At 46.5% G+C, this 21,301-nt stretch overlaps 1 protein-coding gene across 1 annotated transcript in view; it reads left to right on the top strand.

Annotated features, from left to right (window-relative positions):
- The first annotated feature begins 4,995 nt into the window (after window positions 1-4,995).
- Window positions 4,996-21,301, top strand: part of LOC147679831 (uncharacterized) — a 553,220-nt gene continuing 536,914 nt past the window's right edge. Inside the window, exon 1 of the mRNA XM_086943391.1 lies at window positions 4,996-5,077. The gene's annotated coding sequence lies outside the window, so the exon portion shown is untranslated. The remainder of the gene's footprint in view (window positions 5,078-21,301) is intronic.

The raw sequence follows: 21,301 nt of genomic DNA on the forward strand, positions 1-21,301 counted from the left end.
CGGCATATGAAGAAGCTTTGGAATGAAGAATCAGATCCCTCAATCCCTTCCACCAGTCCGTAAATACGGATGTTGTTCCGTCTATTACGATTTTCCAAATCCTCGACCTGTTGCTGAAGCAATGAAACTTGCGAGCGAAGAGTGGAAACATGAGTACAAGTCTCTTTGAACAAAGTGATGTTATGTTCAACTGAGGACACCCGCGTCTCCAACTGGGACCAATTGTCTGTCAAAATTTGTAACTTAGCATTAGTCTCTTCCATGAAGGGTCGAAGGGCCCTAATCTCCTCCAGTATTAAATCCATAGAGGCCAGCGACGATAACTTAGGAGGTGATGGTGGGTCTTTTTTCAGCCGCTTGGTGTTCCATTTTCCAGAAGGAGCCTGAGAGGACTCCATCATTGCGTCAGAGCTGTGCGAGAAAGAAGGGAGGGAATCCTCAAGTTTAGAATACTCAGAAAAAATGTTGGAGTTTTCAATAAAGGTACGCTTTGGTGTTGTGATGGAAGGAGATTACGACTTTAATCTCCTCATAAAAGTTCACTTAGCAGCCTCCACCTCAATAAAAAGAGGATATCTTGCAACGTAATCTTGCAGGAGACAAAGAAACTAATGAGAGGAGATGCAGTAGAGATGAAGTGAAGGGAAATATGAGAAAAGTCAAGCGGCCTAAAACAGTTGTCCTTAAAAAGATCAAAACAGCACCAAAGGGATTCAGGCACAGCATACAGTGGAATGCAGCAAAAAAGAAGTGTCAATATAGTCTGCACGCAAAGAAAGGCTCCATATGATTTGTATAGTAACAAGGAATGCCACTTGAACAGGCGGGCGGAAATGTCACTGAAGTAGAATGTCCATAAGGAGATAGTGTCTGTGAGCTAAGGAAGAGACAATGTTCTGAGGAGAGAGAGGAACTCCTGAAAGGCTGTGAAGGAGGTACAAAACCGGTGCTTAAAAGGGGGCGCCTGGCGTATAGCGCTATATTGTTGCATTCATATTAATGAAGAAAAATTGTGCAGGAAAAAAGGCTTGCTAAAGTGTGGAAAGGCGTTCCGACAAGAATGCGCCAGGAAACGGGACCGTTGAAGAAATGCGAGCCATCGCGCTAAAACACACAAAATGGCGGCCGCAGTGCGAGCCAAAACCGCTTCTGACTTACTGCGGTAAAAAGAAATGGTGCGCTCATACTCGGACGGCCGCCGTATGGTCTAGTGGTGTCCCGGTATCCTCGGACGTCTTAGTATACCCTCCGCACAAGGCAGCGAGTGCGGGAAACGGCAGGTCTTCAAGGCGGTCCGCGGAGCTTCAGTTGTCCGCCGCCATGACCATTGGGTGCCAAGACACGCCCCCCCAAGCCACGCCCCCCAGAATTAACTGTTAACTAACTGTATGAAAATTCTGTTCAGTCAGCCTGTTGTAGCGAAAATACACATGAAGCGAGATGAAAGTAAAGGCAACTGCACCGACCGGGATAATATGGGCCTCGAAATCAAACATGAAATGGAAATAGCAATTGCTTTTACTGTTTTAAAAAATGTGTTCTAATTCAGGTACTTGCGGAAAGTTTGAGAATCTCGAATGTAGACGTCATTTGGAACATCCTGTCTGTGGTCCATCAGACTGACATCTGTCACTAAAGGACAAGTCACAGATAAATGGGGTGCCCATCAGAGTAAACGTGCAATTGAACCTTTCTTCCAGTTTTATTTGATTTACTTTCTCTCACTGCAGATGAGTTGAGTGAGATGGCTGCTGAAACACTAAGCACCTCTATGCCACAGATGTAAACAGTCACTTATTCCTCATCATGTGCACTTTTGGTTGCATCCTTTTTGATATGATTTCCTGAGCAAACTTTTTTAATCAATGTCCTTTCTCTTGAAAGTCTCCAGGTACATCTCTCTCAAACAAGACCTTGCTCGCGTTCACTGGGCTTACACTGTTGAGCTTCACTACATTTTTCATAACAACTTGAACTATGGCCTAGGACCAGCTTCACATCGCCTGGTGGGACCAATTAAAGTACTAACTAATCTGCTAAAGCGAGATTTAAGACTCTAGAATGTTGAAGTATAATTTGGAGCGTGTTGTCTGTGATTCTTCAGATTTAAGTCAGCATCTTTCTGCTCCCTTCCTCAGGTGATCTTTACCGCTAGCGCTGGGACGCCTCTCGGAGGTATCTCTGCGCTCTACAAATGTGAATGTATTACATTGTATCTGAAGGACCATTGACAGGTGGATGGGTCGCCTATCAAAGATTAAACTTGATATTCCACCTTCCTTCCAGTTTCCTTTCGGTTTACTTTCTCACAGGCTAGGGTGAGGTTTGTCAATGATGATGTAGCCGGTCCATCAATGAGATGCTATACATTGACAGTGGTAAGTTGAGTCCTCCAGGGTGTGTGATGCATTTCCTGGGAAGGAGGTGTGAATAATGGTGCTTTCCGGTTCATCATGTAATATAACTGAATGTGAGGTACATGGATGAGCGTTAGACTATAGAACAGAGGCTATAAGGAAGAGTGGCATCATGCTTAGTGGCTTAGACAGCGATGAGAACCACACCATGGCCAGTTTCCAAGATGTGATGCAGTTCTGAGGGTGCGATGAGTCTTAGAAAGGCCTTGCTTGCTGTGAAGACCCCTTCCAGATTATAAATGTAGACCTTAGAAATCTTAAGGTTGTGCAGGTATTGTGTCAACAGGAAAAAAACACATCAGACAGCTTTTCAGAACTTTACCCTCAAGGTCCTCATTGATTGTGAATCAGGATGGTTCCTGTAAATGCAGTTAGCCCCCTCCACACACACACACACACACACACTGGAATTATAAACTGAGTGTGAACGCCATTGGTGAGCTGCACTCCACCAGCAGATGAGGCCTCTGAGTGGAATGCTGGAGAACAGAATGCATGAAACACTTGCAATTCCTGTTATTTCCTTCCACCACTTATCCGAAATCCCAGAAACGGTAATTACAGGGCGAGGAAATTAAAGGAGTTATTTTGGGCCATTGGTAATTAAGGCTCTAGAGTTTATTGATGACTAGGGAAAATTGATATCTTTGGCACATACATTGTGGTGACCTATGAACTGATTCTTGTACTGAAAAGAGTAAGCAGTAAATAAAGAGGCAAAGCGAGGACAACGGATATAACAGGTGATCTGTTGGTGGGGCTTGCCACACTATTTCAAGGTTGGAAACATTATGTTATATTATATAATACATTTCCTCCCACTATATCATCATATAAAGTATTTTATTATATTTAATCTACACCGTCCACCTAATCCTAATAACTATTGTAATAATCTATTATACTTTGCAATGTTTACCTTGCGATGTAGTGTTTAGGTCGATATAACGGATGCCCTAGTTTTGTCATGGGATATAATGCATGGGATACACCCTACCGAGCCAGGCTTAGCATGAAGGTGTTTAGAGCCCATCAACTTTGGATGAGTATAAGTCTCAATGTCAAGGTCTGTAGGTCAGGTAATGTTGGGGCGTGTCGGTGCATTGGTGCAGTCTGTGATAACGGGGTGAAAACCCTCCCTCGCTGAAGGTTCAGACACTGCATGTATTATGACCAATCAACAGTGGACAGAGGGTACAGATGGCTTCAGCCTCGAGAGCCTGATGCTCTTCATGAAGGATTCTGCATCTTCCACCATACTTGACTGACCACATAGCCTTGGTGCCACATGACAGCGCCGGAATAAACCCCGTGGAGTCCACTAGGCAGTCGAAATTTCAGGGCCCCCCTCACAAATTAACTCCTAATACGTTTTTAATTTTACCAACAATCACTTCTGTGCATTACACATACGTAGTTTGCTAACGGACTGCTGCAGAAGATGAGCATTTAAGAGCCAAACTTATGTGAATTTGATGTCTCTGGTTTACGTACTTTAAGTTGTGAATGGGTACATTACATGAATTCAGTATTTTCTCTATAGAGTCTTTAATGTAAAGTTTGCGTTTCTTTGAGGGGATTCATTTTTTTCTATCTTTTGGAAAGAATTTAAAAAAAGCTTGATTGTAATTCTCTTTGAAGATCAAATCAATATTATTGTAATCCGTTGCTGCGAGGCCTCTAAATGTAGTGGGGCCCATAGGCCGGTGCCTACCATGCCTAGTTGGTAACCCGGGACTGCAACGTGATTCTTTTTCATGCGTTGTGATGTGTGTTTGAGACGCCTGGTCAGGAGTGCTGGTTAAATTCTGACAGTGATGAGTGGACATGACTGATGATGGGCTCTGGTGGTGGGCAGGTACCTCGTGCCATGGTTAATTGGGAACACATGTGAAGTCCAGTTACTGTACCGCTCTGAATGCCACCTCTTCATTCACTGCTACTGGTACAGATAGAAGGGGATATAAAACCTGCTGGCCACTGACTGCTGCATCAGCAGTGGGTTCCCCAGAAAGAAAGGGTAGATTTTAAGAAGGCCAAGTACGTCTGAAGGGCAAATAAAGCTGGTGCAAAGTTAGCCACATGTCTGGCCAGTGATTCCCTGAAAAGCCAGTAGGGCCGGGTGAGAGTCAGCCATGTTTAAGTCTTGCCTTTAAAAGGCTGGTAGGTCAGGGGAAGAATCAGTGACTTATCAGCTCTCCATAAAACATCAAGTCACGTCTCAAGCAGAAATACTTAAGCAATCAAGTTTGACGTGGGGTTAACTCTGCATGTATATACGCAATCCTTGCTGTTCACCACTTGCACGGGACGCGTCTCCGAAAGGATAAGGGTGACGCCATTACTTTCTAGAAAACTCTTCGACGAATTGCTCAAGAGTAAGACATGTAAGCCAGGAAGCCCCACCCAGATATTCAATCAAAACTCCTACATATACTCGCCTTTTTACCTGTCAGTTTAGTGGCACCTCCCAAACCTTCTCGGAAATCCGCACTTGGAAATATTCCATCTCTTGGTTGAGAGGCTAAGCTTGTTATAAAGAGAGGGAGGGAAGTGACACACTCAGGGTTCGATTCCAGAGGCATCAGAGGTGAGCACTACGGAGGCTGCTGCTTGTACCTTGGACTTTACCTCGTATCTCCCACTCCAAGCAAGGCAGGGTGAGTGTATTTGGGACTTTGGTATTTCTATATCAATTTTAATGAGAACATTACGATGCCAAAACATCTGTGTGAGAGGTGTGGAGCATATATACAGGCAGGGGCGCAAGTAGACCCGAACGTGGGGGGGTCTAACACTCCCAGTCAGGGCTAGCGCTAGCACTGGTCGCACACGGTGCAACAGTCTTTTTTGGCGCCCATTTCCTCCTCCGTAAATTCCCTCGCTACCACTCACCAACAATGCACCTCATCTCTCTATAGCACCTTTCTGACAAACATTTAATTTTTTGATAGCGCTACTCATATTTTACTCCCAGGGGGATGTGTAAAAGGACGTGGAGGAGAGAGGTGTTAGCCTTCTTGGCTTAACGCCTCTCTCTTCCACTTTTGAAACTCAAGGCTGCACCATATTTACAAGAATGTGGGGAAGGCTTGCATTTCCCCCTGCGATGGCTCTAGGGTGTTTGCGTGCAGTGGAGGATTGTTTATGTGTAGAAAGGTGTCCCTTCCTGCAAATAAACAATCCTAAAATGCCATTCTGTTACTGTCATGTGTGCTGATTCATGCAGCACCCAGGAAAGTCACAAAATTGCATTTTTTTAAAGGATAGTTAATGTATCTGAAGGGACACCTTCCTGTACATAAACAATACATGGCATTTAGCTTTTCCCATGTGTGTTGCACAAGGCTGCACACGTGGAAAAACCAACAAGCATTTCAATGCAATAGGTCTCGCATTAGGAAAGTTTGAGCTATTGGTCTTGTAAATGACAATTTTTTTATTTATGTGTTGTTTTTGAAAATAGCTAAATTAATAGCTTTGTCATTTACAATGCCAATAGTTATATCTTTCACAAATGTGACATCTATAGCATTTGTAATGCAACATGTTTTGTATTTACGTGACTTAGATGTATTGATATTACAAATAACAATGGCTTTTAATTTTTTTAAGTAATTAATACTTATATAATTTATTTAATTTATAATAGCAATAGCTTAAACTTTTGTAAATAACTTTTGCAAAGATTATGTTCAGTGTATTTTATTGTGACGAAAATCCAAGAACAGAAGTGAAATATTAACATCTTTTTGTGACATTTGTAATAAAGCTTGAAACATTGAGAGAACATATTTGAACCAGTGATGCTGTGGTGGTGCTCAGTGGTGCTGTGGTTGCGCTGAGTGGTGCTGTGGTCGCCCTGAGAGGTGCTGTGGTTGTGCTGAGTGATGCTGTGGTGGTGCTGTGGTGGTGCTGAGTGGTGCTGTGGTGGTGCTGTGGTGATGCTGAGGTGATGCTGAGGCGATGCTGTGGTGCTGCTGTGGTGATGCTGTGGTAGTGCTGTGGTTGGGCTGAGTGATGCTGTGGTTGCGCTGAATGATGCTGTGGTTGTGCTGAGTGACGCTGTGGTTGCGCTGAGTGATGCCTTGGTTGCGCTGACTGATGCTGTGGTTGCACTGAGTGATGCTGTAGTGGTGCTGAGTGGTGCTGTGGTGGTGCTGTGGTGGTGCTGAGTGGTGCTGTGGTGGTGCTGTGTGCTGCTGTAGTGGTGTTGTGGTGGTGCTGAGTGATGCTGTGGTGGTGCTGAGTGATGCTGTGGTGGTGCTGAGTGATGCTGTGGTGGTGCTGAGTGATGCTGTGGTGGTGCCGAGTGGTGCTGTGGTGGTTCTGGGTGGTGCTGTGGTGGTGCTGAGTGGTGCTGTGGTGGTGCCGAGTGGTGGTGCTGAGTGGTGCTGTGGTGTTGCTGAGTGGTGCTGTGGTGGTGCTGAGTGATGCTGTGGTAGTGCTGAGTAGTGCTGTGGTGGTGCTGAGTGGTGCTTCTGAGTGATGTGGTGGTGCTGAGTGGTGCTGTGGTGGTGCTGGGTGGTGCTGTGGTGGTGCTGAGTGGTGCTATGGTGGTGCTGAGTGATAATGTGGTGGTGTTGAGTGGTGCTGTGGTGGTGCTGAGTGATGCTGTGGTGGTGCTGAGTGGTGCTGTGGTGGTGCTGAGTGGTGCTGTGGTGGTGCTGAGTGGTGCTGTGGTGGTGCCGAGTGGTGCTGTGGTGGTGCCGAGTGGTGGTGCTGAGTGGTGCTGTGGTGGTGCTGAGTGGTGCTGTGGTGGTGCTGAGTGGTGCTGTGGTGGTGCTGAGTGATGCTGTGGTTGTGCTGAGTAGTGCTGTGGTGGTGCTGAGTGGTGCTTCTGAGTGATGTGGTGGTGCTGAGTGGTGCTGTGGTGGTGCTGGGTGGTGCTGTGGTGGTGCTGAGTGGTGCTATGGTGGTGCTGAGTGATAATGTGGTGGTGCTGAGTGGTGCTGTGGTGGTGCTGAGTGATAATGTGGTGGTGCTGAGTGATAATGTGGTGGTGCTGAGTGGTGCTGTGGTGTTGCTGAGTGGTGCTGTGGTTGTGCTGAGTGGTGCTGTGGTGGTGCTGAGTGATGCTGTGGTGGTGGTGAGTGATGCTGTGGTGGTGCTGAGTGATGCTGTGTGTTGCTGTGGTGTTGCTGAGTGGTGCTGTGGTAGTGCTGAGTGATAATGTGGTGGTGCTGAGAGGTGCTGTGGTGGTGCTGAGTGATGCTGTGGTTGAGCTGAGTGATGCTGTGGTTGAGCTGAGTGATGCTGTGGTGGTGCTGAGTGATGCTGTGGTGGTGCTGAGTGATGCTGTGTGGTGCTGTGGTGGTGCTGAGTGGTGCTGTGGTGGTTCTGAGTGGTGCTGTGGCTGAGCTGAGTGGTGCTGTAGTGGTGCTGTGGTGATGCTGAGTGGTGCTGAGTGATGCTGTGGTGGTGCTGAGTGGTGCTTTGGTGGTGCTGAGTAGTTCTGTGGCGGTGCTGTAGTGGTGATGTGGTGGTGCTGAGTGATAATGTGGTGGTGCTGAGTGATAATGTGGTGGTGCTGAGTGATAATGCGGTGGTGCTGAGTGATAATGTGGTGGTGCTGAGTGGTGCTGTGGTGGTGCTGAGGGGTGCTGTGGTGGTGCTGAGTTGTGCTGTGGTGGTGCTGTAGTGGTGCCGAGTGATGCTGTGGTGACGCCGAGTGGTGCTGTGGTGGTGCTGAATGATAATGTGGTGGTGCTGAGTAGTGCTGTGGTGGTGCTGAGTGGTGCTGCTGAGTGATGTGGTGGTGCTGAGTGGTGCTGTGGTGGTGCTGGGTGGTGCTGTGGTGGTGCTGGGTGGTGCTGTGGTGGTGCTGAGTGGTGCTGTGGTGGTGCTGAATGATAATGTGGTGGTGCTGAGTGATAATGTGGTGGTGCTGAGTGGTGCTGTGGTAGTGCTGAGTGATAATGTGGTGGTGCTGAGTGATAATGTGGTTGTGCTGAGTGGTGCTGTGGTGGTGCTGAGTGGTGCTGTGGTGGTGCTGGGTGGTGCTGTGGTGGTGCTGAGTGGTGCTGTGGTGGTGCTGAATGATAATGTGGTGGTGCTGAGTGATAATGTGGTGCTGAGTGATAATGTGGGGCTGAGTAATAATGTGGTGGTGCTGAGTGATAATGTGGGGGTGCTGAGTGATAATGTGGCGGTGCTGAGTGATGCTGGGGTAGCGCTGAGTGATGATGTGGTGATGCAGAGGGCAGAAAGGCACAAAAAACGAGTCTAACAGAGGGCAGAAGGGCACAAAAAACGAGTCTAACAGGGGGGCAGAAAGGCACAAACAAGGAAGCGGAAGGGGGAAAACAGAGAGAAAAGAAGAAAAGAGAAAGAGAAGAGAACGAATAAATGGGAAAAGAAAAGTCACATAGTCAAGTTAAATGTAGTATTGTGGCATATATATACACACTTATTCTGGATTAAATTCAAACAGAAAAGAAGAACTAGACGGTCTACCTACTTAAGATCCAGAGTAAAAATGTATGCACTCCGTCTCCTGCGAGGATTTAAAAAAAAAAAAAAAAAAAGTGTTCGCTTTTTAGGTTTGCGAGCGTGAAAAACATCTGTAAGGAAGTATGATCGGAAGTTATTATTATTTTTGTTCGTGTGCTGTACTGGCACATATCGGGTAAATTCCGACCCTGCCCAGAGTTCTACAAATCCGGTCTGCAAAATAAACCAGCAGGCAAAGAACAACAAGGGAGGAAGGGTGGCGAGACGCATGGGGAGCAGCAGCATTTGATGTGCCGGCCGGCCATGCAGTGAATAATTAGGGGAGGAGAAATGCCGGCCTGAGGCCGAGCGCAAAGCAACAGATGGCATTTCTCCTCCCCTAATTATTCACTGCATGGCCGGCCGGCACATCAAAGGCTGCTGCTCCCCATGCGGCTCGGGCGGATAGAAGCGCGCTCACGAGACCTCATCGAGGTATCGTGAACTTCTGGAAATCCGCGTGTGTGTCTATTCCTAAATATCGTACACCCGAACGACATTGCGAGGAGTGTTTATTAAGTTTCCATTTCTCTGTAAAACATACAGATGAAGCCGAACTGCAGAGAGGATCGTATTCTTGCTAGGTGTGTGTGCTATTACAAGCTTTCCATTCTCACACTCGGAACCGCTGTATGGGAGCAAATTAGACACACAAAGAATTCCAAAGTAAATAAACAGATAACTTCAAATAACGATATTACCAACAACAAACAAGATTAATAGTGAATAGGAAAACCGCATACAGAGAGCTGCTGCACTGTGCGTGAGGCATTCACCGATGCGATCAAGCATGATTACTGTATAGTTCACCCTCTCAAGCTACCATGTCTTTAGATCAGAACCGTTTGTAGCGCGATGTGCGACAGCTGCTGTCTGCTTGCAAAGTGCTAAGAAAGAATCCAATGTACAAGATGTCACCCTAGAAAAAGTATTTCCGTCTCAGACTTCAGAAATCAAGTTTCTAAATACATCATGCTATAGGAAATGAGACAACACCTTTCCTTTGAACGGCTGGGCACAAAACTGTTCTCACGATAAGTGAGGAGGGGGAGGGGTTGACTTCCTGCTATTCACACTGTGCATGTTGTCATGTTGTCTAATGATATTTACAACACACTGTAGGGAAAAGCATAATAGAAATATTTTATAAAAATAAAAAAATAATCATTGGACTTACGTTGTTTTTAGAGCTGACCACGACAAGAGCACATGCACTCGTGGAAATCCGCTTTGGGAGAGCTTAGTTTAACTTCTTGGTTTCACTGCTATAGACTCGTCCTATTCATTCCTGTGGAATGGTATAGGCCGAGACCTAAAACGAGCAGAAATAATGCATTTCTCCTCGTTTGGCCAACTTAAGACCAGGTTTTAGCTGGTCTTAATTTTGGCGCTGCCTCCTATGTATTCCACCCTTGTACATAGGTGGCAGCGTCAAATCAATGGGTGTTGCGGTGGAACGTATACCACAACACCCACTGCCCACCCCTTTCATGCTAACCATAGCGTGAAAGGGGGCCTTATTGACAAGGCAGCGTTATGCCACGTTAAGTGGCTTAACGCTGCCTTGTGAATAAGGCACATCCCTTATCGCCACCACAACGTCGATTAAAAGTGACGTTGTGGTGGCGATAGGGGCTTGTACATATGCCCCTCAGTTCTGTGATCTTCGTGGTACACGTTCTTTATAGCCGGCACAACCCTCTGTGCTGTGTGGGTGGCAGGAGTGCCCATGTGAGTGCACGGTGAGCGATGCAAAAGAGTAGGGTAAGAGGAGTGACTGTAGGGTGAGTGAGGTGACCATATGAATTTAGATGTGGATGTAAGTGCAGAGTGGGACGAATGAATGCATGGTTAGTGATGGGTTTATTTGAGTGAGATTGCAGATTGAGCAGTGAGGGGGACAGTTAAGTGAAGTGTCACATGAGTGCAGGGTGAGTAGTGAACAAAGATAGAAAAGTCACATTACAAATGAATATATACTTTTTAATTTATATCCCTATTTGGTGTCAAGAAGAGGTCTCTGCAGGCTCTTTAAATAAGATATGGCTGGCATTTTTCTTTTATTATAAGAGACAACGGTCCCTGCGCAAGCCAATAGTGGAAGAAAAATTCAATATAGAACCAATCGGTGCTATATTTTAGCCGTTATCCAGCCGGATAAGGGCAATTTAATATGCAAATAAACGAGATAAACAAAACATTTGAATTGATCACAGTGGGACAGAAGCCTGTATCCAGAAACTCACAAAACATGGGAAAACAGAGAAGACTCAGGCAGCATGTGGTTGTCTGTATGAAGCAGTCATAATAAAACAAACAACATTTGTAGAATAGTCACCTTTACACATAATGTATCATAAAAATAATAGTGTATATGGTTGACAACATGCTCACAGCGTTTGGATCCTTTACAGAAAGATATAGGATCCTCATCAGGACATTATAGATATGATGCCTGAAAACAATTGTCTGTAATTACTAAATAAGAGGGGGGAAAATGACACAATTTCGGGAAAAGAGAAAAAGGAGGGGAAGAAAAATAAGTAACAAACAGTGAACAAGCATTTACAATGCAATGGTTTCGCCTTTTGAAAAGTTTGAGCTATTGGCATTGTAAATGACAATTTTTTTTTAGGTGTTGGTTTTGAAAATAAGTAAATAAATGGCATTGTCATTTACAATGCCAATAGCTTAATCTCTCGCAAATGCGAGACCTATAGCATTTACAATGCAATAGGTCGCGAATTTACGCGAGTTTGAGCTAAGGATATTGCAGATAACAATGCGTTTTATTTATGTTTCAAAAACCAAAACATAAATAAAAGGTCTCTCACACTGCTGTCTCTCACACACTGCTGCCTCTCACACACCATGTTCTCCCACACACCATGCTCTCCCACACACCATGCTCTCCCACACACCATGCTCTCCCTAGAAGACTCACACTGCTGCCTCTCACACACCATGCTCTCCCACACACCATGCTCTCCCTAGAAGACTCACACTGCTTTGTGCTGGATAGTGCGAGTTGATAGCCTGTAGCTATAGGAACTGGTTACTTCTAGGTAGGGAGCAGATGTAGCGATCTGATAGGTCTGCTTGCGCAGTTAATTGTTGGCTACAGAAAACTGTAAGGAGGGTGGGTGGAGATGGTATGGCCAGAGTGTATAATCATGGCACTTAAAGTACTGGACAAACTGTGATTGAGTTAGTGTCTACGGGAAGCATGAATCGGGCAGAGCCATTATTTTTGTGCAGAGCGGGACATCACGCAACCCACCCCTGCAAACGGCACCATGCACAATTAAGCTATTTTACCTTTTGGCTACAAAAAAGAGGGCCCTGCCATCTACATGTTAACAGCTGTTTTGTATGTAATAGGAGCATGTAGAAAACACTTAGTTTATTTTGTTAGTCTCCTGAAAAAATGCCTTGTATCCCAAAGACATGATCACCAGTGTCACAATTTTGAGAAAGGCATAACCTTATACAGCCATAACCAACAAACTTATAAACATCATTATCAGCAACAAAACACCAACTATCCTTACACTTCTTTTACTTACCATAATACAAAAAGAACAATAGGATCTTGTAAACCAGGGAGACGAGGTGTAAAACCCGATTTGTACTGGGAGGCCAAACCAGCTGCAGAAAACCCAACATACGGCTATACATCACATAATACAGATATTCTAAATCTAACAGGCATATTTCGAAACAAATACAATTTTAATGCAGATGACTACTACTTATATCTGGTGCATGTGGCGTTGTTAACTTTTCAACTAGGAAGGAAATACGAAGTAGCACAGGCCTGTACAGTTTAATCGGATGCCTTTCAGTTTGGAGCACGCTCATTGTACAAATCTGGACCGTTAACCTGTCCCTATTTGGCCAAGCAAAATGAATTCAGCAGGTGGTCTAGCCCTGGCCTGGTGTTCGGTTATGGGTTGGGGCATAGGCCATGTCGGGTTCTATAGAAACCGTTGGTCCTTACCTAAGTGAGGAACAGGAGGCCCCAAGGGCTTCAAATAGCAGTCTTCTCTTGTGCTCCATTATAAGAGCCATGTATTTGGTATGACACAACTATCCAGATGGTCGTGGTTGCACGCATAGATTGAATGAACGTGCCGAGTAGCCAATAAGAAAGGTTATCACCGTCGTCGGTGTCCGGGGACTCACACTTGTTCGTGTGAATGTAGGTCACGATAGGTACTCAGCCAGCAGATTACGAGCCTTCATGGGGAGGGTGAGCTCTGTACACATCTTCCCCTCCATACGGACAGCGGGAGGGGGGGCGGGAATGGCAAACGGCAAGAAAGGCAAAGCAGAAGGCAAGTAAAAGCACTCACCTGGACTTCTTCTGGCGGCGGTCGGCCTGCAATGACCAAAACAAACCTTCCCCCCCCAAAAAATAGGAACCGCCCACCGCCGCAATGATAGCAACAAAGGGGCTGGATGAGAAAAAATCTCAGGAACGCCGACGAGTCGCCTCGCAGAATGACGGACGCCTCTCTCGTCCAATGGCTAGCCTCTGCGCGAAACGCTGCTTGCGCAGCTGTTCGCCAGGCGAAACCTAAAAAGGGCTGGAGGACAAATTCCGAAACAAGGAAGGCTTCTGTGCTACAAACACAACTGGTCTGTACCTGTAAGGATTGCTCGCAACCTCATTGCGCTGGCTGCAAAGTGAATCATCTTAAGAGGGGTGGACCAATGCCCAAAACGATGCCTAGACCATACCTAAGGTGGGTATTACTGGAGGAGGAAAGTTGCTAGTGCTCTGTAGAAGGAGAGGTGAAGTCTTCCCTTGGAAAAGCTTTTTGTGGCAAACTCCGGGGACGGAGACCCGCCAGCAGCTTTTGCTGGTTGAGCTACCAAGGAATGGGCAGTCGCAGATCACGGATATGTGGGAGGCATACTAGTGGAATTTGTTTCAGATGTAGGTAGGAGCTGGTGCCAAAAGATGCACCATGGTCAGGCCTGACACGATGAAAGGTGAGTCAAAAGTAAGACTATTTATTTTTGTGAGGCAGCTTAAAATCACTAAATCAACTTAACCACTGAACCACGAGCTTTAGGGGGCTGGGTACTTGCAAAGAAATAGATGTAAACTGTCTGTATCCAAAATACTATGACTTTCAACCAAAAGGTGGTGGCCCCAGCAGATTCCACAAAGGTCCTGGCAGTGTACCCATACACCGTAAAACTGGACCGTCAAGCAAGGTGGGACTTACAGGGCACACAGAGTGTGTGCCATCAGCAGGGGGGCGGCATTGACCAATCGGAGCAGCACATGAGCAAGCGAGATGCTGGAGTTGGGTCTGAAGCTGGTGGAGCTGCGAAAGTGAAAGCTGGTTGTGCATAAGAGAGGCAGGGTGCTGGAATAGAGAATGCCTGGCTATGAGGAGCAGAGACAGGAGGTTAAAGAGAGTGCAAGCAAGGACAAACAGCAAAAGACAAGAGATGGGGTTGGGACATGCAGGTGAACGTGAAATGTTAAATAATGGAGGCTGTCGGAGGAGTGAGGGGGGCTGAGAGCATAACTGCACTTGTGGAGACTCAGATGTCCGGGGTTTCATGTGCTAAAGTGAAACAGCTGCGGAGATTTTAGCAAACCACACCAACGCTTCTTTTATCATACTCTGCAAGCGCATCAACTGAACTGTTGCTCATCATGGCAATACGGGTATTCAACATCCGGGAGGCACGCAGCGGACCGCAGATCACCAGCATGGGCACTGAGGACCCACCATACCCCCCTACAGCACGTGGGGTGGCCTTCGAGGCTCTTTGTGCCACGGAGAGCTTCCACGCTCTGTATCCTGCGCTGTCATTGGCTACTAGAGTTACCGGAGCTCAGACAGGTGCCAGGGAAAGAAAGGGAAGGAAATCGGCCATCAAAGGCAGAGGTGGCGGTGGGGAGGATGCTGCTGGCGTCAGCTGTGGGGCTGGGGCTTTGAAGCAGTGTCTTGTCTCCCCGGGCGCTTCCGTGGGGGCACCGCGGGTCTCTAGGCACCTTCCAAGCCGCATCCCTCTGCCCACCAATCACACAACACTACGAATCTGCATAACGTGGGCATCCACAGGTGCCTTTTCTTTCCTCATAATCAGCAAACACTAACATTTCAAAAGAGGACGAACTCCAATAAATTCCTATCCGAAATCCGTAAAAGTTAACATAAATACTCCTTTAAGTGAATTGTTTAAACATTAAAATGTGCAGAAAGGCATTACCACTGTCCGTGCGTGGGGTTCTGGGAGGGGACCCAGGAGGACCCCGACATTCTCCCTCCTGCCTGGCACGGGTGGAGGGACCTCGATGCGGCCCACCCCCACTCCTCGGAGTCTGGATGCCGGTGGAGCCCCAGTCCCCCCCCAACCCCACCCTCCGCTAACTTTTCAGGGTTTCTCTCAGCTTGTGAATAAAAGGTCTGAGTGAGAATACAAAAGGAGAAAGTCCTTGCAGACACTTGTGGAACAAGGGCGGCGAGCGGCCGCACCAGCAGCCTGCTACTGGCATTGTGAGAACCGCGCACACTATGCAAGCACCTCGGCGGTCTTCTAAGCACTACAGATTAAATACATTGTGTGCATGCAAACCCCAAATACAGATTAAGCGCGTGCAATTATCTAAATCGAGCATAATTTAATATAGATTCAACATTAATATTCCAAATCCTCTCAACAACAATAACCATGCCGTAAAAAAAACACATGCACAAAAGAACACGTTTCCTGCATGTCAAGCTCCAACCAGCCACTCCTGCATACGACGCAGAGACCCGCCTGACTTTTTAAGTAAACGTGGTGAACGCAGCTTTTAGTTTTGACCCCGGATACCTCTGCAACAACTGAACAAGGAGCCGTACACGCAGACGAGTTTACTTTGAATGTATAGGCACGGTGTCAGGATGCAGGATCCTCTTCACCATATGCCCAATGAAAACATCAAATGCCCTTACATTCCTTCTGAAAACAAGGAAAGGCACGGACAGCGGGAGGGAGGGCAGGAAAGGCACGGACAGCTGGAGGGGGGCGGGAAAGGCACGGACAGCGGGCGGGGGGGCGGGAAAGGCACGGACAGCGGGAAGGGGGGGCGGGACAGGCACGGACAGCAGGAGGGGGGCAGGAACGGCAAGAAAAAGCACTCACCTGGACTTCTACATGGTGGAAATAAAGAAAACATTGCGAGACCCAAAAAAAAACAATTGCACACGCCCACCGCCGCAAAGACGATCGGAAAGGGGTGGAGAGGGAAGAAATCGCGGGAACGCCCACGAATCTGGTCCGGCCATGACGGACAGATCTCTGTTCCAATGGCTAGCCTTCATTTATGGAGCTAGCCAATGGAAAAGAGGGCGGATTCCCAAGCCACTCTACTGTTCTCATTAGGTTTTTGCCTGCGCGAAAAAGCTGCGCAGTGCGCAGCTTTCGCTTAGGCGAAACCTAAAAAGGACGTAATCAGTTGAAATACATTGTATAAATCAAGATTACATTCAAATCGTAGGATTTAGTCAGGTCAAGGGCTATGGGAGGTCCAGTTATTGTTTACGTAGTGAGGAAGTGCCAGAAAAGTTTTAAAATAATATGAGACTGGTTGTGAAAACGCTCGCCGTGAGATGCTTGGGCTGTGCTATTAAAAAAACGGACATAGACAAGAATCCAACGTGGCGCGTAAAATGGAAACTATCAACAGTGAGTGAGGGATGATTTATTGACTAATAAAGCTGAAAGTGAAGCTATCAAAGGTCGGAGGACTAAATACCTCGAGTCAGGTACGAGAGCAGTGATTGGGACAAGGAAGTGAAACCGAGTGGTACAATGACCACAGGCGGTAGGCGGTGGACCTAAAGATAAGAATTGATCGGGTTAGGACACAGTTGTGGGCTCCTGTTGCGTGAATGCTTGCAAAGGTAGCAGGGGTGCTTACCTACTTGAGGTCACTTGGAATGCGTGTAGGGAGGATGGGCATCTCCTACGGGATTTAAAGGGTGTTGTGTGTACCCAGTGCTTTAAATGGGCCGGTACTCACTGGTACTGAGTACCTTTTCATTTCCTCTCATCGAGTACCAGCACTTTTCCTTGAATAAGGAGAGTACCAGTACTCACGGGGCCTGACTTTGATGCTGGTGGCGCTCTGTCAGTCTTGGGCTGTGGTCCAAGATGGCGGAGTGAGGACGCGGACCAGCAGCAGCTAACCTGGAGCTCCTCACCCCCTCCGAAGCGATACCAGAGATACCGAATTGAGACAGAATGATTAAGCGGCGCTTGAACAACCTTTAAACACTACAGCCACAAGCAACTTACAAATTGAATTCTTCACGACGTTTACCGATGTTCTGGCTGCTGAATCTTTCTTGGACAGTCAAGCATTCGATCAGGGACACGATCAGGGACACGATCCGTAGCCTGCTCCTTAGCTCTACGGTCGGCTGGACAGGCCTTGCACCGGGAGTTCGTGCTTGGCGGCTAATCGCGATGTCTCCGAAAAATCTGGCTCGCACCACTAGAAACACCAAGACTACTGCTGTCGCTGCTACCGCCCCTCCTCTTCTTTCAATGGGTACGGCAACGGCGTATACGGCAGCTACTTTAGCAACCGGGGCGGTCGCGGCACCTCCTCCTCCCTTGTCCGAGACAGGAGCTACAGCATTGGAGGCTTTGCCGGAGTCTGTGGCTTCCGCGGTTCCTGCGGCTTCTGCTTTGGGGAATGAGATAGCGGTGGGCCGCACGAAAGAAAACCCAATCGGCACAGCGCCAGCTGCCGGGGCGCAGGCTGACAAGGACACGGATAAAGACACAGAAGTAACAATTACCGGTAAGCCGATAATCCGCCCCCCAGTGTTGACCGCCACTAATCCTTCACTAAAAAAATCAACCAAACTCACTGTTAAGCAGAAAATCAAGATGGGGGTTCCAGCGGGCTGTCAGAAGGGTGGTGAGGGTGTTGAAACAAACGAGACTGGTTCTGCATCTATCCCGGCTAGCCCAATCGCCGTAGTTAGCACAGCTAAAGGTGCGAACGACAATGGGCATACAAATGACTATGCAACAGTCAATGACTCAGAGTCGATAAAAAAAAGAAACCTTTAAACGAAGAAAATGTAACAGCAAACAACACGGTCTTTAATGAGAGTAAGATGCCTGACTCCGTACAACCATTATCAACCATCTACGACCCAGGATCTGCTACTGTTGTTCCCAATGTAGCAAACACAGCCACTAATAGCACAAATGAAGAGATCACCAATACTCTAGGGGCGGCGGATGAGGGCACTGGAGATCAGGGGTCTCATGACGAATACGAAATGGAAACAGAAGACGAAGAGATCGCTGACTCATCTGAAATTACCATGAAATCTCTGGCAACCAGAAGACGGAAATTCAAAACTAAAACAAAGGCTAAAAAAGGGGGGAAAGCTAACACTGCCCTAAACCGCCAGATTACTAACAACATATCGACTAATAAGAAAATTCTAATTGACAAAAGTCCTTTAAGAAAATAGATAGAAGAGAAGGGGCTGGTAAAGAATATGACACTGAGGCTATCGGGGACAAGCCCTACGGATCCTGACCCCGCCCTGGGTCTTCCAGTTTGTCTTACTTCCCCAGAGAACAATGCTGTTCAAGAACCACCTAAGGCATTAACAAATGTAATACTTGAACAAGATATGACGCCCACATACCTGCCACAACTTAACACAGCAATTACAGCATCCAGCTGCTCACCTATAATTGCTGAGGCAATCCCGATAGTTACAGATGGAGAAAGGGGAGATAGCACTAACCATGTGTCTATCAATAACAGCGCTACAACGTCATCTATAGCTTTAACCTGAGTCCTCTCGGTGACCAATAACAATATCTCACCTCAAGATTTTGAAGAGGAAGACAAACAAGAACCTAACCCCTCTCAATTGGACATTATACTCCAAATCTTAACTAACCAACGCACAGAAGCACAAGAACATTATTTGCGATTGCATGAGGACAATAACAAACTCCAGACCACCTTATCAGAACTGACCTCCAACTTCAGCGAGGTTTCACAAGACATTGAAGAACTGCAGCACCGAGTTGCCGGTGCAGAAGAAACAGCGTCACGGACACATGCAACAGTAAATATACATGATACTCAGATAACGACGCTTCAACTAAAAGTCAAGGATTTGGAAAACCGGCAGAGAAGATCAAACTTGAGACTATTTGGGGTGCCGGAAGGGTCGGAAGTTTCAGATCCGAGGGCATTTCTTGTCGGTCTATTACAAAGAGCCTTCCCGGATCTAGCAGATTGGGACTGGGATTCACAAATACAACAGGCACATCGTTTACCTTTAATTAAAAAAAACAAGGAGAGTAAATTCCCACGTCCATTTCTTATTTTTTTTGGCAACTTTTTACTGAGACAGGCCATATGGCAGAAAAATCGGCCCAACACACCGATAATAATAGGGAATCTATCACTGTCTGTACGGTCTGATCTCAGTAAAGCCACTATGGGCAGACGGTGGGAACTACGCAAGCTAATAGATCCAATTAAATCTGTGGGCGGCAAGCTTTTCTTCAAGAGCCAGCACACTTAAAAAATCATTAAAGACGGGCACACTCATTTTTTCAACAACCCCAAAGAAGCCGAACAATATCTTTCAGGATTAAGCAAAAGCTAGTCCGTAGACACTCAGAGTACCTTTTCATTTTCTCTCATCGAGTACCGGCACTTTTCCTTGAATAAGGAGAGTACCAGTACTCACGGGGCCTTGGCTTTGATGCATGTGGCGCTCCTTCATCAATCACCTCGTACCTCTGCAGCACCTTCAACTCTTAATCACATTTGAAGCTAGTGCTGGGCTCTTACAAAAGAACTGCTCGTCACCATTACACAGTAATCTGCATATGCTCTGGAAGCCATCAGAGCAGAGGTGTGTCTGAGGAGCGGTTCCTTTATCCCTTGTCCTTCCAAAGTGGGCGCTGAGAGGTGGCTATAAAACCTAATGGGTGAAGGTGTGAGAGGCATTGTTCACAGTAACACAGTGCTGCAATGATGCTTCTGTAGGAGAAATCGCTGCATGTAAACTGCTGCCATTAGACTCTTTTACACAAATTTGCCAGTACATCTATCACAAGACAAGATGTTGAGCGCTATTTAAAAGTCAACAAAAGATTTTAGAGCAGTTCTTATCCAACAGACGTTTTTTCAACGTGTGCTGTTAGATCAATGCTGTAAACAATGGTTCTGTCGGGTATAGCTATTTCTTTGTGAGTTAGAAAAAATCATGCAAACAGTCAATCTTTTACTGTTTGCATGATTTTTTCTAACTCACAAAGAAATAGCTATACCCGACAGAACCATTGTTGTTTACGGTATATAGGCCCAGGTTCTGAGGGAAACTGGGTTACCCCTTTTGGCTTTGATGAGGGTTACATATATAGGTGTATATTTAATTACACAGAGTGTATTCAGAGCACTCAGTTAGATACCTTTATTCATCTAAAATCACATGTGCAAGCTGTTTATTTTGTCCAGCACTCCTTTTCAATCACATAAAATGTAATGTTGAAAGGTTGAGCCACCAGCAGCAACTTCACCAGTGTCTCTGTGTCAACATTTCTTATCCAGAGGCAGCGAGAGACAGAATATGCTGCTTACTCAAGTCACACAAAGTATGTCCCTTGGAAAGCAACACTGGTTTCCATTTTAGACAGAAACATCCACTAGTGCCTAGAATGAAAAGACTGTCCGATGAATTGCTCATTTTATTTTGCAGCTAAGCATTTACTAATGGTAGGAAACAGGAAGTCAGTGCCTTTCTCCTAAGTTAGTAAGATTGGGGCACCATAAGTAGCAATAAAGTGGATAGCTCTGGTGGTTAATTCACTTGCTAGAGATATCTGCGTGCATTCTAATCTAAGGTTCAACTCACCCTAAAATTGCCTAGAGGGTCATTTTGCATGCTGGAAAGCATAGCATGCAACATCTAGATCAGATATTTTTTTTTATGTAGATAGCTCAATTGGATACTGTTTTTGCATAGATCCTTGTCTTCCCTGTAGGTCACAAGTTAACAGCCTTGGCATATATCTTAGTGAATTATGCCACTGCAGCAGGGACCTGTATGCAACAACAAGGCATGTGGAGAAGTGTGGCTCACTGGTTAGAGGAGGCAGACCTGGAAACAGAGGTCAGCCCGGGACCAGTGTTCAATTCCCGGCTCGGCGGGGTCTTGAGTCCTAAAATGTCCATGGACTCGACAATTCTCGCTCCGGTGCCTACTCGATTCACGGGTTCACACTCTGCGACTCTGGGCAATAGCTTGCTTAATCTCCACAACGGCCCCTCGCGGCGGGATGCCTGGCTTTCACCTTGCGGATACCCTGCCGGGGTTATCTCA

Source organism: Lissotriton vulgaris, chromosome 11, assembly GCF_964263255.1.
Source record: "Lissotriton vulgaris chromosome 11, aLisVul1.2, whole genome shotgun sequence".
Taxonomy (NCBI): Eukaryota; Metazoa; Chordata; class Amphibia; order Caudata; family Salamandridae; genus Lissotriton; species Lissotriton vulgaris.